Source organism: Sinocyclocheilus rhinocerous, unplaced genomic scaffold (assembly GCF_001515625.1).
Source record: "Sinocyclocheilus rhinocerous isolate Xijiao unplaced genomic scaffold, SAMN03320098_v1.1 scaffold641, whole genome shotgun sequence".
In the NCBI taxonomy this organism is placed as follows: domain Eukaryota; kingdom Metazoa; phylum Chordata; class Actinopteri; order Cypriniformes; family Cyprinidae; genus Sinocyclocheilus; species Sinocyclocheilus rhinocerous.
This window is the reverse complement of record NW_015624257.1, coordinates 97840-115667: the sequence shown is the minus strand read 5'-3', so window position 1 is coordinate 115667 and position 17828 is coordinate 97840. Positions and strand designations below refer to the sequence as shown.

The 17828-nt window shown below is 36.0% G+C and overlaps 1 protein-coding gene across 1 annotated transcript in view; it reads right to left on the bottom strand.

Annotated features, from left to right (window-relative positions):
• Positions 1-12001: 12001 nt before the first annotated feature.
• LOC107740042 (junctophilin-1-like) overlaps positions 12002-17828 on the bottom strand; it is a 49408-nt gene continuing 43581 nt past the window's right edge. The window contains exon 6 of the mRNA XM_016552321.1: positions 12002-14156. The gene's annotated coding sequence lies outside the window, so the exon portion shown is untranslated. The remainder of the gene's footprint in view (positions 14157-17828) is intronic.

Below are 17828 nucleotides of genomic sequence, written 5' to 3'. Positions count from 1 at the left end.
CCCGCCATGTTGTAAAGACGCTGTGTGCTTCGTTGTGAAACCGAAACTACTTTGTTTGGCTTTCCAAAAGAGGACGATATCTGCTTCGTCATACCTGGAGCTGATCCGTGCTGGTCGCTGAGGAAATACTACAACATTGCACTGTGGATCGCCGGATCGGCTTTCACCATGGACAAAGCGAAGTCCAGCCCGGAGTCGTCACATGTCCTTCCGAACGCTCCTTCGTCGAAATCGCTGGCTGCGCCGTTCTCAAGCCCGCTCGCCTCTGCTCACTCTAACCCTACCGCCGTTCCTCACGCTAGCCCCCCGCCTCTACTCACTGTAGGCCGCCGTGTGTGATGCTGTTTCGTTGTGAAAGCGAAACTACTTTGTTTGGCCTTCCACAAACACGACTAGAGGGGCGTAACATTTCCGTCACACGCTTGAGGTATTCGGCCAATCACAACGCACTGGATAGCGGGCCAATCACAGCACACCTTGCTTTTCAGACCGATGAGCTTTGTAAAAATCGATGCGTTTCAGAAAGGCGGGGCATAGAGTAGAAACAATAATGTACAGTGGAAAATAATGTGTTTTTTGAACCTTAAACCGCATAAACACATTTCATTACATAAAATACACAAAATAATGTTCTTTTTAGCAGCATCATATGACCCCTTTAAAGACCTTTTATTTTGTTTATTTATTTTTTTCAGATTTAGACACTTTTCATTCTCAACCCCGTAACATGACATGTTTTTCTTTCTTTTTTTTTAAATTATGTTCCCTGAGGTGGAATTATAATATCACTAAAGTTTTGGGACGAAAAACATTGAAAATTGAGTGATTTATGACCTTTTTTCCACCTGTTTCTCATCCTCTGACTGAAACGGTCGGTTTTGGGGTGTTTTCCCTTTAAGAGGTCAGTGTAACCGCCCACTTTTACGATTGGCTAACATCATTGCCTATGCATTACCGTTTTAAAAATAGTTTTTACATTAAATACCACGTTACTTACAGTTTGCGGCGTCGTTGTTGGGTTCAGAACAGTTGGCACGGCCTGATCTTTGAGCAAAAGTATTTTGGCAAAGCCAGCATCATACTGCGATTTGTTCTCAAAACAGTCAACGGTGAAATGCACTGAACACACGCGTAAATTAGCACTGAAGTGACTGGGACGTCCGCTAAAAATAAACTGAATCCATTTTCCCCTGATGTCTAGATCCTTCGGCAGCGTATTCAAACATGTTGTTTTTCCACAGCCAGGAACGGCACATCGTCTGCGTGGCATCGCAATATTATTCTAAACAACTAGCCTACTCCTTCAGACCCACTGGCTGCACTGTGGGCGTGACGATGATGCAAAAATAGGCGGAGTTGTCTTGCTCTGGAGGAGGTCATATGCAAACTCCTGCTCCCCCGTGACGTCACCCTGCACCTGGCTCCAAGCGAGGCGTTTTCTGAGGGTTATTACATAAATGCTTTTTTTATTGATGATGAGGACATTTTAAGTTATGAAACTTGCAGGATGTATTAAACATACAAAGACCTCTTCTATATCAAAAGATCAGGGGAAATTTGGTTTCTCATGTCATGACCCATTTACATGTCAGATGGTAATCAGCAAGAAATGCTTTCATTCTTAATAATCTTCTCTGTTTTTTTCCCCCGAAAAAATATTAATGTGACAAAGTGTGACGGCGTTGAAGACTGTAAAACACTTGAAGGAATACATTGCCTTCAAATTTGATTTTCAATTTTTGTTTCTCATATTGTTCTCTTCCTTTTGGGTCAGCATATCTGCATTCCCTTTCTGCTGCTAATGAGGGTGCAATTTCTGATGTAGGATGCTTGTCAAAATTTAAGTGTACATATTATTCTATTTCTATTCTATTTATAACAAAAATATGAGTTGTCATTATTTTGGTAAGTATATATTTACTGAAACTATGACTATTTTATATTTTTTTAATTAAAATTATTCATAAATTTAGTAAAAAACTCAACCCCGTCACAAGTTTACAACCCTGAAACAATGAGAAATATACATATATATATTTGTGACAGGGTTGAGCGTGATGGGGTTATGCTTTTTTGCTCAAAATGGCCACTGCTCCTAGTGTAGGACAGCAGACCAGATATGGCAGCAATAAAATAAGTACATTGTACATACTTATGGATTAAAATAAAATGTTGAAAAATAATCATTTTCCATTGTAATTTTATGTGGTGGTGTTGAGTTGTTAAACTTGATAGTACCCTCCCTGATTATAATAAGCCTCAAAAATAAGAATAAAAATTATGATACTACTTACCATTTTCTGCACCACTATTAAAGAGACCAGAATGATGTAATTTCTGGTAAATTATGTCACATATGGGTGGAGTCTAAATTATCATGGGGGTAGAATGGTTAGTATGACGGGGTTGAGTTTAGACTGAGGGACAATAACTTTAAAGTCTGTTTTTTTTTTAGAAAATATCTTGCATTTTTTCCAGAAAAATATTTTTCACAAGAAAGGAACACAAATAAATGCTTACATTATTGCCAAGAAATATAGACACTGTGCATATTTTATTAATAATTTTCTAAGTACAACTCAGTGAAGTGCCGCAGGGTCACGACACAATGCTTGGTGTACGATAGAAATTAGACATTATTTTATGATAAAAATGATTTAAATGCAATAATTGTTTTTATTCATTATAATGGGCATACCAAAGTATTGTAAAAAAGCTTGTAAACCACCACTTTCAAAAGTCTGAGGGACTGAAATGTTACCGAATCCCAGGAATGACCCACTTATAATCATTCTGTTGCGTAGGTTATGCGCTTATGCGGTGCGCTTAATGACGCGCAGATATTAGGCGGTCCGTAAATGTGCCTGAACGGAAAAGCTGCACAGGACCCCGATTCCGCGCAATGTTTTATTTGTAGAAAATAAAATGCAAAAAGCAGTGAATGAGGTGGTGAATTAGCTTGAGAATTGATGGAAAAATGTATAACTGGATTCTGAGTTTCTTGTTTGGAAGAACAATTCAAGTAAGAGTAGGGACTGCTTTTTCTCAGATTCTCCCAATTGAGAATGGAACTCCCCAGGGAAGTGTGAGCAGTCCTATTCTTTTTAATTTAATGATAAATGACATCTTTCATAACGTTGATACTGGAATAGGAAGATCATTGTATGCGGATGATGGAGCATTATGGAAAAGGGGGCGTAATGTTTTATTTGTAGAAAATAAAATGCAAAAAGCAGTGAATGAGGTGGAGAATTGGGCGAATAGTTGGGGTTTTCGGTTTTCTGTGGCAAAAACACAAGTAATATGCTTTTCGAAAAAGAAAAAAAATCCAAGCTTGAATATCAAAATATATGGTTATCAGGCGGAACAAGTAAATGTACTAAGATTTTTGGGTATGTGGATGGACTCTAAATTAAATTTTTTAATTCATATTCAGAAATTTATAGAAAAATGCAAAAAAGGAATAAATGTCTTAAGGTGCTTGTCCAGAGCTGAGTGGGGGGCAAGCTGTCAGTCATTGAAAATAATTGATGGTGCTGTGATTAGGTCAAACATAGATTATGGTAGTGTAGTTTTGCGCATTTGCTGTGGTGCATTTAGATCTCCTCCGGTGGCTTCATTACAAGTTGAAATGGGAGAATTGCCTCTAGAACAGCTTAGGTTTCAGTTGAGATTAAGGTACTGGTATGGTGTAAAGGGACATATGGAAAACCAGTTAGACTTATTCTGAAAGATTGTTGGGAATTTGAATACAAAGAAATTACAAGCTTTGGTTGGGTAGTAAGGAAGGAGGCAAACAGCTTGGAGTTGAAAGACCATGAAATTGCTCCTGCTGTTGCTATTCCAGCAATTCCTCCTTGGTTGTTCCCTATGCCACTAATTGATTTACAAATTCACAAAGTAATAAAAAAACCGGAGATGAACATGCCAACTGAAGTAGTAGTTCAACAATATATATATATAATACAAGAGTATTATTCTGTGTTACAGGTAATTACAGATGGGTCTAAGGAGCCAGAGTCTGGGAGAACAGCAGCAGCAGCATTAAACTATAGTCTTTATAAAATAGGTAAGCATGAATCGGGAAAGTGTGACAAATGTGGAGAATTAGAAACAGTGAAACATATTCTTTTTGAGTGTTCTGCATATGAAAGGGAGAGATTTCAATTAATTCAAGAATTAGGATGGCTGGGAGTTGATAATATTTCTTTAAAAGTATTGTTAGGAAATGGGTCGAGGCAATCAAGAGTGCAAGAAAATATGTTTAAATACCTGAAAAACGCAGGAACAATAGATAGAATATAGGTTTATTTATTATTATTTTCTTTAATTTATTTTAAAAAATTAAAAAAATTCTCCTCTTCTGTATTTCTTTCTTCCAAATTTATGCACACTCCACACTCCAGATCAGTAGTAGGTGGCGGTAATGCACCTTTTTTCGCTGGTTTGCCAAACCGCCATAAAACACCACAAGAAGAAGAAGAAGAAGAAAACCCCGATTCCGCGTCTGTCCTCTGATTGATCAGTAGGTTTACTTGTTTTTGTTTGATAGTTTATTTTTTATTGTGTCGGAATGACTGTCTCAACCGGATTTTAACCGCGGTAGTAGTTACAATATAATTACCACTGTCTGAGCTAACAATTTATTAACCAGTTACAAGGTTCCGGGCAATATTTGTTATTGGCTGTGACTCGAAACATAATGAGCTGCCTACCTAGACAGCATTTTTTTTAGTCAGTCAAGAAAACGGAAACACTTACTATATATATATGTTATTTATTTATTTATTATAGTTTTATTTAACCATAATAACCATGGCTAAGAAGGTTGATATCTGCTGCCTAATAAACCATGTCTAAAACATCTATTAGCATCTATTACTTTTTAATAACCCTTTAGAATTACATAAAAAATAATGTTGCATGAACCTCTTTTCACATCACTTAATAATATATACTGTTTTTTTGTTGTTGTCTGTCTCCACAGGTTTAAGTTCTGAGAAGAAAGTAAAGGGGAAAATGGATGTTTACCTTCAAAGATATCGACCTGAACACTATGCAAAGCTTCTTAGTGCCCATATTTTATGAGGAATCTCTAGTGTAACATAATTTGTAGTTTTTAAATTCTGTTTCATTTATGATTCATCCTTAATGCTCATATTTTAATGAGAAAATAAGCCCTGGTAACATATTTTATAGTGTATTGTGATTAACAAATAGGCTATATTGTGTTTAGTTGAGGTAAAGATTAATACAGAAAAAGAAGCGAATTAAAAAATATATAGTATATAGGCAGTTATATATCATGGCAGTTTGGGTCAGTTAATCAGATATCTGGTTGAAAAAAAAAATGAATACCTTAATAAAAGTCTATGTGATTTTTTTTCTTCTATTTCTGTTTTTGAGTTATTAATGTCCGTTTATCGAACTATTCTTGTTCAGTTTGCTCTTTTTCTAACAAAATTACATGTATCATGGACAACAACAAGCTTTAGGTAACAATAGGTAACAACAACTCTTTACATCTCAAATTTATTTGCAATAAATTTGTTGAGTTGCATATACGTTTTGATGTGTTAGATTGTTTGACCAACAGAATCATGCCTTGTATGAAAATATTAAATATCGCAGATACTTTTATTTTGATAGTAATTTTACAATTTTTGTGCTTTGACCTTAATGGACCCTTTTCACATTTCCGGGTTTCTCAGCAGCGGAAGTCGTCATAGTTGGGTTAACTACTTGAAGAGCAGTGAATGGGAGAGTACCACAAATATATTTTTTGCATTCCCTAAATGTACATACATTTTAAAAAAAATACAAATATGAAAAACTTTCGAGGATTTACGATGCTGATGACCGTTAAACGTCTTGTGAAAAGGGTCCATAGATTGGTGTATCGTTGTAAAATTCAACGTTTGCTCAGCAGAGGGCGCTGTTATCTTTGTTATGAGCTGTTCGCTCAGCGTGCAGCAGTTGGCGCAATGTTCCTGGAAAACCATGGACAAGTTCATTCAAATCTGTTTAACACCAGGTAATCAATACTGAACAGAATTAGAAATGACTAAAATGATTTATGACACATCAACTATCTATGTATTACACTGATTCATAAATAGCTGAATTATGTCCACTGCTCACAACACACAACTGCAAATATGTTATGCTATTCTCAATGCTTTTCTCTTATGGACATCATTCCACCGAGAAATATGTGTTTATGATTCATAAATATTTAATTTTGCAACAGCAATACATTTGGTGTCAAATTGATGGCATATTGTGTACACTATTTGCAAAACACATGTATATTTCATGTTTCATGTACATTTAAAAACAGGTTTTAATATATTAAGGATAAAGTGTCAAAAAATAACTTGATACTAAAAAATGAAATTTGAAGAGGACTTTTTATTTTTATTTTGAGGCAATAAATACAATATTTTTATGTGGTGCATGAACAATTTTTATATGCATGCAATTATATATATATAATTTATATAATTATTATATATAATTTACTGTAAATATATAAAAAACAACTAAACAGTACCCAGGCAAGGTAAAACACGACAGGGAAGGTCATGAACGTTACAAGCTCACGTGCAAGGCTGAAATAAAAGAGAGCTGGTATGGTAGAGGGATGCAAGAGCTATTTATTTCAGCCCGAGACTTCAACTTAAGTTTGGAGAGAAGGCTTTTATGAGGAAATATTAGGAGAGGTGAAATATGACGCTGTGTACTCGCTTTAAAGTGCAAGTATCTCCAGCTTTCTTCTTCCCAACATAAGGCCTTTCAGATTTCTATTCTTTTATATAGATATCCCTGAGAAAATGACTCTAGATATTTGCTCTAGATAGACCAACTCTCTTCTTTGTTTTGTGGTTTTATAGTAATGAAAGAAAGCCATTGTTCAAGGTTTGACAGGATACAATTAAAGTGCCATTATTTCAGAGGAACTTTCAGATGGGAACCGGGTGACAGAGGGAGACATGTGGTGTATTTTTCACATCAAAATCATTGGAGGCCTTGCAATAAATGCTTTAGTTTATCTGCTTACAATCCCACATGCATCCATTCACATTCAAGTTCTCACAGTCTCACAAAACCCCCCTTTCTCTCTGTCCAAACAATCAGTGACCTTCCTGTCATCTAGAACACTTACACAGGTGATCAGATGAAGCCACATGGCGCTGTTGCTTTGAAAGTTCTCACATTTGACTCCTCTCACAGCAGCTGCTTTACACTATTTTGGTTTGGCTTTGGCAGAGCCTGTGACTACAGTCACACACACACACACACACACACACACACACACAGACAGTATAAAATAGCGTAATGAAATCCTCTGAATTAATGATAATATGTGACCCTTGACCACAAAACCAGTCTTAAGTCGCTGGGGTATATTTGTAGCAATAGCCAAAAATACATTGTATGGGTCAAAATTATTGATTTTTCTTTTATGCCAAAAATCATTAGGATATTAAGTAAAGATCATGTTCCATGAAGATATTTTGTAAATTTCCTACTGTAAATATATTAAAACTTAATTTTTGATTAGTAATATGCATTGCTAAGAACTTCATTTGGACAACTTTAAAGGCGATTTTCTCAATATTTAGATTTTTTTGCACCCTCAGATTCCAGATTTTCAAATAGTTGTATCTCAGCCAAATATTGTCCTATCCTAACTTAAGCTTATTTATTCAGCTTTCAGATGATGCATAAATCTCAATTTCGAAAAATGGACAGTTTTGTGGTCCAGGGTCACACATAAAGTCAGAGTCAGGTATACCCAATAAAAAGAATTCGATTTTTCTTCTAAACACGTGTAAAAGTAAGAATGCATTATAAAAATGTATTTATTCCCTCTATATCAAACAATGACACGTTTTAGAAAATGAAAAATGAATTGCATTTATTCAAAGCTTTATATGGAGACCCAAAACAAAAACAATGCAAAATATACACTATATTTTACGGTGTCCTTGTTACATTTAAGTACTGACTAATATTAATTAACAACATGCACTTACTATAGTGTTAGGATTAGGGTTTGGGTTATTGCATGTCATTATACATAATTCATTACAATAGCAAGTACATGTAACATGTGTAACACGGACACTATAAAATAAATTGTTACCTAATATATATAGAGTACTTTTGAATCAACACGTTCTCATGTGAGGTATCGAACTACTCCAATATTGAAGGAACTGTATGTAGTTTTGTGTATTTTTGTGACTTTTGAGCCCCCTACAGTTAAGTGAGTGGAATTTACTGTCATAAATACAGTATTTTCACTGAATATTGTAGCCGCTCACCAAATTTACAATCTCCTAGAACAGACGTGGGAAAGAAACAGAAGCCATTCATGTTATTAGAAGTCAGTGTGCTTTCAGGATGATTTTGAAACTGATATTGCATCACTCTCAGAAAAAAAGGTACAAAAGTTGTCACTGGGGCGGTACCTTTTCAAAAGGCACACCTTTGCACCCGAAGAGTTCATATTGGTACCTTAAAGGTACATATTAGTACTTAAAAGGTACAAAAGTGTGCCTTTTGAAAAGGTACTGCCCCAGTGACAACTTTTGTACCTTTTTTTCTGAGAGTGCAAGGTGGAAAAAAAAAAACCTTACATACTGTTTCTTTAAGTATGTTTTTGAACTATTAAGTGTTAGAAGTGTATATGACATTGCGAGATGGCATTTTGTGCAATAGTTTTGTTAGAGTAAATTAGTATGACAGAAATAGTATGATAATATGATACAAGGTCAATCATATGAGGAAATGTTTACATGCAGCTGTTGTGGCTCACCTAAGAAAAATAAATAAATTGATGAATCAAACTGACACACACACACATATGAACTGTGTAGATTACTTACAAACTGTAGTCCGTTACTGATTCCAAATCACATAACAAAAATTGTAGTAACGTAATCCATTACATTACACATTTTGGGTAATATAATCGGACTACTTTTTGATTACTTTTAGATTACTTTTGACTTAACTTGTTTATCACGTCGATTTAAATAGGACAATCATGTATATAAAAATACAAAGAGTAAGAAAATATATTTTATTTGTTGTAATTAACAACATGAAGTGCATTAAACTTTACATTACATTAAGGTTTTCCAAACGGGGGTTCATAAAGGAACTACAGGGGGTTCATGAATTTAATGAAAAGCTAATAATTAATTAAATAAAAAAAATTTAAAAGTAAAATAAATCATTTTAAAATAACATAAATCAAAATAAAACACTTGAAATATTTTATTCGTTTACCTGCATGTCATGTGACCGTTAACCAACTTCAGAAAACTGTGAACATGCAAATATGATGCTTAATTATTCAAATATGTATTTTAAAATCTTAGGGGTACTTCAAGTAAATAAATTAGGTGAAAGATGTTCAGATGACAAAAAAGTTTGGGAATCCCTGAATAACATGTTAATAAGAAATAACGTGAATTTGTGCATTTTAACATGCTTGGAAGACAAAAGTCTTACAAAGACATTGTAATGCATGATTAAATAACCCACCACTATTCAAATAAAAATTTATGTGTTCCTCAGTGATGCAATGTTGAAACACTTCTTAAACCTGAAATGATTTTTGTGAATCCAGTGGTCAAATGCTGTGTGGCCACCTGACTAATGACTGGTCTTTGTGTGAATGTCCAAAAACTAGAAGACAGCAGTAGGCTATTTTAGAAAGGAACATTTAAAAAGATGAAAAAGAGGAATTAGGGTGAATAATTTATTGCTGTTGTGTGAAGAATATGTAATCATGTAATCAATAAAAGTAGCTAGTCTGATTACGAGTATTTTAAAATGTAATTGAAATTAATTACAAGTATACTTAATTTTTGCAATCTGATTACGTAATCCAGATTACATGAAATCAGTTACTACCCAGCTCTGCGTATATATATATATATATATATAATTTTCAGGATGTCTGGGATCTGTTTAGGACTTACATTTCGGTCAGTAGGCTTTAGATACAGTATAGAGGATAATTGTGGGTTTTCTCTCTAAAAAGAAAAGCAACACATCATGTCTGATTTATCATTACACTCCTCTGAGCCTAAAGCCACATCCGAGCTTCTGTAACAGTTCTGTCACTTCTCATTTCACATGTGTGCATATCTAAAGGAACCAGTGACCCAAGGACTTTAGATCTCAAGTCTCTTATTCTTATGTATCAACAGTAAACTAAAGGTTAAGCCATAATTCATTTGTCATAAACTGATGATTCACCCATCTTATACATCTCATATGTAACCATTTTTTACAATACAAAAACACTGTCAGCAATTCCCAGTTTTAATTAACAGTGGCTTATGGCAAATTCCTAGAATTAATTAGAGCAAATCACATCCAATGGTCAATACAAAATAAACAGAAATGCTAGTGTCTGAGATCCATACATCAAAATGTCTTCGAGCTAACTGAATTTGTAAACTGTGGTCAAGCTGAATGTGGAATGCTGTTTATTGTATGAAACAATCTAGATATACGTATTTTACATTCTGCAGCTGTTTATGTCAGGAAAGCAGAGCCCAGGTTTGTTTAGACTACCAGTATTAGACTTGCCAAGTACGCTACACTCAGATGTTGATTTTCTTGAAGTGTTTACAACTAAGGATGCAAGAGTGATTTATATAATCCTTTATATTGTCTACTAAGTAGAAACCAGTTATTCCAATGGGGCTAAGCTATACACAGAAATATAATTTTACTTATGTTAACGTCTTAGCGACTCTGTTTTAAGAAAACACATAACCAGCCATATCCCTTCACTGTTTACTAGTCTTAATCCAATTTCAGCAACACTTTACATTCACGTTTTAGAAGCTGGTAGAGCTTTGGCCTCTGAAGACGTTTAAGATTACACATGTGAAACTGATTCTTTAGTGTGGAGCACAGTGCTCACGCTATGCATGTCTACATTTAGTCATGCAAAAGTGAAACCCTGAAAGTATTTTAAACGGTCAGAGGGTTCAGAGCAACATGCACTGTATTACTATACTGTACTTCTGCCTAGTGCAGAATAACCCAACAAAAGTGAATAAATGTATAGTAAAATAGTGCTATTTGGTACCATATACCGGTTATCGATTGATTATTCGAGATTTTTAATTTGACTATAGGGTGACTAGACGTCCCGTATTTCAGCTCTATTTTTAGTGTCCAGACTTATTTTGAAAAAATCATGTTTTGTCCCGTATTTCAAAATTTCTTTACGACTGAGTGATCATAGCGAGCAGTAGTAGTGTTCTGTCACGCGAGAACAGTCTAATCAAAGGTAACTAAGCTTGTCATAGAACAAAATTTCCATCCAATCACAATTCGTTATCGATTAACTGAGAACACAAGATCCAGGGGGCGTGGTTAGATCCAGATCCAACTTCTCCAACCTTACCTAAGATGTGGATCCAACCACGCCCCCTGGATCTTGTGTTCTGCAGTGAGGGGCTACTGTTAACTTGCAGTAAGTGAAGGCGGGACAGGCGGAAGCACGCTGAATGACACACAGAAGCACTCTCTTGGCCGCGCGATCCCAGTTCTGCGATCCAGTTCTCCTTGCGCCTTAATTGTCAAACACACACACTGCTGTCAAAATGTCCATCGTGTGTAGTATCTCACGTAAATACAGTCGGTTATGGCTTAAGTGAACGTAAACAGGTGGGTGAAAACCGATTATGTGTCAGTATATTACGTTCATTTGGTCTTAAAGGGACAGCAGCCTAATTAAAAAAACGTGTGTATTTAATATTTAATTTGTATCGTATTTGTCTTATGGTTTGTAATTTGCTTTATTTTTATATAAAAATAACTATGTACAGGTGTGTATGTGTGTATATATATATATAATTGAGATATGAAATAAAATTTCTCATATCGTGGTCATATGTCAAACAACCCCCAACCAACGTAAACAAAAAAAAAAGAAATCATGGAGAAATCAGACTTACAAGGCATAACATTTTATTATACAGATAAATACCATAACTTTTCAAATTACAGAAATACGTGGGGCTCTATGGGCTTGAAATGAAAGAGATGAGCTTTTTGCATTCAAGGGTTCAAAAAGGATTCCTGCATCCTCAGCATTTCAAATCACATTGAATCATATATAGGTTTTGAGTCTTAAATCGGATGATGTGTGAGATGCAATGCTTGAAATAAAGGAGCTATACTGCTTTTGACAAAATACAACTGTGCATTTCTATAGAAAAATATCGTAGAATTCATCTTGTAATGGCTGTGCTCTGTAAAAATGCTTATAAATAGAATAAACCTTATATAGTATATAAATGTTCTTTGTTTGTGTAACATTTGTTTTTAGAAAAATAACTCCATGTCCTGCCCTGTTGTCACAACTCTCCAGAAAACATATAAAAAGAGCCCGTACACATTGCACTGCATTGTTGCACAGAAGTGAAATCCAACCAAATGAAACAAGTCCTTCAAGAGTACATTTGTATGCCTTAAACATATTTTACCTCAGATTAGTTGTTTTGAATCAAATATGCAGGCGTTAATGCATTTAAAGACCACATGCAAACGAAAACTAAAAGCAAATGAGGGTTTAAAGGAGAGACACTGAGTTTTCCAAGCCCTTTTACACTCACCAAACACTAGAAACAATATCTAGAATTATATATATCATAAATAAATCTTCAATAAACCTTCTGAAGAGGGAAACTGCACATTAGAATAACAAATAAAAGTAAAATGTCTAATTCTACAATATAGTGGCACATTTAAAATGAATTCCCAATGACTCTGTCAGTCAGAATTTGCATACTACAGATTTAAGACAAAGACTTTATCTCTTACGAGGCTTTTTTTATTTTTCTATGTTTTTTGAGGTAAACTGAAGTAGTGTTAAAGACTCTTAAAGGCAATGTCCTACTTCCTCTAGCGCCACCTGACTGTGGCACTACCTGACTTTTGATACCGAAAGCATCCAAGGTCACAAACATGCAAGCAAGCCCTCAACATCATCTTTTTTTTTTTTCTTTCAAAACATCTCAGCTGCTGTCACATGTCAAACCTGGCATCTGGAGCACAATAACTCTTGCACAACATCGCATGCACAATGGCATAGGCTTAATTTACATAACACGACAAACAGCCAATTCCCAGAATTTAATAAATAACACACTTTATAAGACTTTTTGATTGTTTTTTTTTTGCCATGATTTGAGTGGACGTGATCAACAAAAAGTGGGAAACCACATGTCCCTTATCTTGTATCGTACCTGTAACTCAATTCTTTTACATTTTTCCTTCTGTTAAAAACTAGAATAAATGGGACAGAACTACAGTGTCCCTGATTGATGAACAATTAAACTCTGTAAGTGTAAAAATAAATCATATTGCACATTTTTAATAAATAATATAATATTTTCCCTTGTCTGGATTAGAAACACTCACAAAAAAGTAGGAGTGATTTTGCTTCGCATTAAATTCAAACACGATTTTCAATGAGGTTAACAAACCTAAAGGAAAGAAAGAACGGTACATGAAAACAAAAAAAACCGAAACGTGATGAGAACAGTAGGGAGCATCGTTTCAAGAGCTTCTGAGAAGAACGTAGGAGATGCTAGAAGAAACTGCAGTGGGTCGGTAAAGGGTGTAAGACGGATGAGTGATGCTGGTGTGCGCGTTCGGTTTCCTCAGGCCAGACCGCTGCAGCAAAGCCCCCTGAACGCATTCCTCTGGCACTGCGAGCACATCTCCCAGTTACACGTCAGATGGTAAATGAGTAAGGCAGCTGCTCTTGCCCATCATGCAAAAGTGCATCATCAAACATTTCTAGTTAAGTCTCTGCCAGAGACCTACGGAGTGGCTGATATTAAGGCTTTCCGTCAGCAGGTAAGAGTCACGTTACACTGCATTCTCTTCTTCGGTTTCCATTTTAATGGTACTTTAATTTTTCCCCTCAAAATATTTTCATCTCTTTTGGCAGAGCCACATGATATTAGACCACTCAATTCTCAAGGATGATGCTCTGGGTTTCAAACTCCCATATGTTGATTCTTCAGCTCCCTCTGCCCTCTGGACACTGCCTGGTGCCATTTGGATTTCAGAAAGGTCATTGACACTGTGTGGGTCGCCATCCAACACTAAAGGAATAAACGTAATATAGGGTTAAAAGATACAGTACATCCATAAAAAATGCAGATGATGCTAGTTGTCACAGAGGCTGTAGCTAGCAGGTGTTTTGGATGTTGTCATTCAGGTCATTTAGTATGAGCAACTTCAAATATTTAACACCAAGAACTTATAAATGTCAAGTTTTGTGGTGAGGGGCCAACTAACAGGTTGCTGAGCATACTCAGTTTGATCGCTTTTTAAGTTTAAGTTTGTGTTTTTGGAGACTTGTTATGACAAATATTTGTTATTCAGAATTAATAGATGTTTTAGCTCTATGCAGGGTTTTTGATTATATTTTGTTGTCAAAGTTATTATATATATATATAAACTATAGAAATGCTTCAGTGTCTAGAACTATGTTAATTGTTAAAGGGGTCATATGATGCTGCTAAAAAGAACATTATTTTGTGTATTTGGTGTAATGAAATGTGTTTATGCGGTTTAAAGTTCAAAAAACACATTATTTTCCACATACTGTACATTATTGTTTCTCCTCTATGCCCCGCCTTTTTGAAACGCGTCGATTTTTACAAAGCTCATCAGTCTGAAAAAGCGAGGTGTGCTCTGATTGGCCAGCTATCCAATGCGTTATGATTGGCCGAATACCTCAAGTGTGTGAAGGAAATGTTACGCCCCTCACCATACTGTTGATGACAGTGAAAGCCGATCCGGCGATCCACAGCACTAAGTTGATGTATTCCCTCAGCGACCAGCACAGATCAGCTCTAGGCATGACGAAGCGGATATCGTCCTCTTTTGGAAGACCAAACAAAGTAGTTTCGCGTGTTAGAACGAGCCATTTTAGGTAGGCGTGGTTAACTCTTAACTTTTATAAAGAATATCTCTTTGGTTTTGAGACTTTAGTCTTTGCAACTTTACAGATCTTCTTTATGCACCAAGAGCTTGTAACACTCCAAAGAGAAAGGAAAAATTGAAATCGCATCATATGACCCCTTTAAAGGTAGAGTAGGCGATTTCGGAGAGGCTTGCTATAGCAAGCTAGCTTTGAAAACATAAGATCCCACCCTCCCTGCAAATTACTCTCCAAAGCCACACCTCCTCCAAAATACATGAACGCGCGCAGGCCGACCAAAGGCTAACCAGTGAGAAAACATTACAGTGCAAAGCGCAAAATATTACAATAACGCCTTTCATTCTCGCTCGGTCTGCAATAGTGTAATAGATGACGTATCATGGCTGTGCAAATACATACATTGACAGGCAGGTAAGACAGCCTATTGTAGTCCTCGGACCTGGATATGGGATATGACTGGACAAACATTTTATGGTCCTACGCCTTCCACAGGTGATATAAATACATTTAGACCACTTAATTTAATGATTGCTATCGGGATGTGAAGAGACTTTCAACCAGCTTAACAAAAAATGTTTTTGAACCAAATCTCCTACCCTGCCTTTAAGTTGATACAATTATTTTTTGTGAAATATATTCTCCAATCGCCATATATTTGTAATAGCTGCTGGTTAAAAAGTGAAAATAAAGAACTATATAATGAACGTAGATTTCAAGTATTTCTGGTTAAAGTTATCACATTTTTATTTTGCTTTTACATATTTTATTTCATTTCTGTAGGTAAACTCTATCAACCCTATTTTGCTGATTCGTGAAATAAAAATTTTGCTGAAAAGTCTATAATAGGCTGTTTCTAGTGACAATTCATGTTGCTTCTAACATATTTACTATTCAAAAGATTGGGGTCGGTAAGATTATAAAAAATGTTTCTGAAAGAGGTCTCTTATGTTCACTAAGGCTGCATTTATTTGACCAAAAATACAGTAAAAACTGTCATTTTGTTAAATTACAACTCCAAATGAGTGTTTTCTATTTTAAAATATTTAAAATGTAATTTATTCCTGTGATGGGACAACTGAATTTTCAGCATCATTACTCTTCAGTCTTCAGTGTCACATAATCCTTCAGAAATCATTCTAATATGCTGATTTGCTGCTCAAGAAACATTTCTTATTATTATCAATGTTGTTATTATTATTATCGAAGCAACACAGTTGTGTTATTTTTTAATATTTTTGTGGAAACCATTATAATTTTTTTTTCCAGGATTCGTTGATGATTAGAAAGAACAGCATTTATATGAGATATAAATATTTTGTTATAAATTTATCATTTAATATTAACATGATAAAAATATAAATTTCTTCCAAAAAAAAAATAAAAATAAATAAATCGTACTGACCACAAAACTTTGAAAGGTATACTAAAAAATTTGGTGTAGAAACAATTTTCACTCAGAAACTGCTTATAAATTTCACAAACAATCACAAAGAAACAGGAAGTAACAGGTTAAATTAAATAACATTTTGAAGTAGAAAAACGTCTCAGGTTACGCATGTAACCATGGTTCCCTGAGAATAGGGAACGAGACTCTGCGTCCTCTAGAGGGCGCTAGGGGAACGCCTCCAGCGTGACCGGTGTCTGAAGCATGAATTAAAAAACGACAATGAACTTGACATTGGCAGGCGGCAGTCTATGACGTAAAGAATAAAGCGAGTGCGGGTATAAAAGAGCACCTGCGGAAAACGTCATCCACTTCTTTGTCTGAAGGAGACGCAGGCAGGAATGCCCGAAGCATGGCAATGAGACGCAGCGTCTCGTTCCCTGTTCTCAGGGAACCATGGTTACATGCGTAACCTGAGACGTTTTTCTACTTCAAAATGTTATTTAATTTAACCTGTTACTTCCTGTTTCTTTGTGATTGTTTGTGAAATTTATAAGCAGTTTCTGAGTGAAAATTGTTTCTACACCAAATTTCTCTTAAGAGTGGAGGTCTCAGCATAACGACTCTCTAAAGCGAGAGGAGACCTAGCTACACTCAATGCCAGAGGCAGTTAGTGAGGCTCCAAAACAAACAGCCTACAAACTCATATTACTGCTAAAGACGGAGTTCTGAAGAGTGGAGGCTTCAGCAGGATGACCCTCTTAAACGAGAGGAAGCCTAACAACACTCAGCGCTAGGGACAGTCAGTGAGGCTCACGATAGAGCCTACATACTAATAGTACTGTCTAAGCGGAGCTCTAGGGAGCGGAGTACACTGCATAATGACTCAAAAAGCTAGAGTACTCAGCTAGGAGTACTAACCATGCTCCTAAGTGCGAAACAGAGCTCTAGGGAGCAAGCACTCAGCATAACAACCCTCTAAAGCGAGGGGAGTGCAATCATCCACCCTTATGGATCAGCGTACTCAGTACAAAGACCCTCAGGTGAGGGGAGTACTCGAAAGCTCGACCTGAAGAGCGACTTATCAAGGAGGCCCACAAGAGCCTAACAACCTAACAGCCACAGAGCTCTGTTGAGAGAACACTAGGAACTGTGATCTCAGCATAGCGACCCTCAAAGGGAGGGGAGCTACCAGGCTCAAGAACAGCTGGTCAGGGAGGCTCACAGAGAGCCTCACAACCTGAAATAACTGCAAAACAAAAATACTAGGGAGCAGAGTGCTCAGCATAGCAGAAACCATGCTCAACCTAAATACACGTACCTGGGCTGAGAGGATGAGGAGGCTCAGAAGAGGCCCAAACAAGAGCCTAACAACTCAAAAAACTTGCTATTACACCAAGTCAGGAGCCTCCTTCACCAATAATGTAGATATCCCACATTATA